Source organism: Octopus bimaculoides, chromosome 1 (assembly GCF_001194135.2).
Source record: "Octopus bimaculoides isolate UCB-OBI-ISO-001 chromosome 1, ASM119413v2, whole genome shotgun sequence".
NCBI classification, from domain to species: Eukaryota; Metazoa; Mollusca; class Cephalopoda; order Octopoda; family Octopodidae; genus Octopus; species Octopus bimaculoides.
This window is the reverse complement of record NC_068981.1, coordinates 172,765,443-172,765,774: the sequence shown is the minus strand read 5'-3', so window position 1 is coordinate 172,765,774 and position 332 is coordinate 172,765,443.

Genomic DNA, 332 nt, shown 5'->3' with positions numbered 1-332 from the left:
ATTGGCTTATGGCCTAGCAATCTTTCTCACTTGTTACTAAAATAACTATGATCATCATCATCATCGTCTTTTTTTAAACACTTTAATAATAGTAATGTAATAGTAAATAGAAGACAAAATAATATGCAGTGTCAGAGATGGACAATGTAAACAAAGTTGAAGAACAAATGCTGCAATGTCAATGAAGGAGGAGCTATATTGGACTTGTAGTATTCTGCTTAAGAGGCAGATATATATATCTATATATGTATATATACATATATATAGATATATGTATATATACATATATATATATATATATATATATATATATATATATATATATATATATA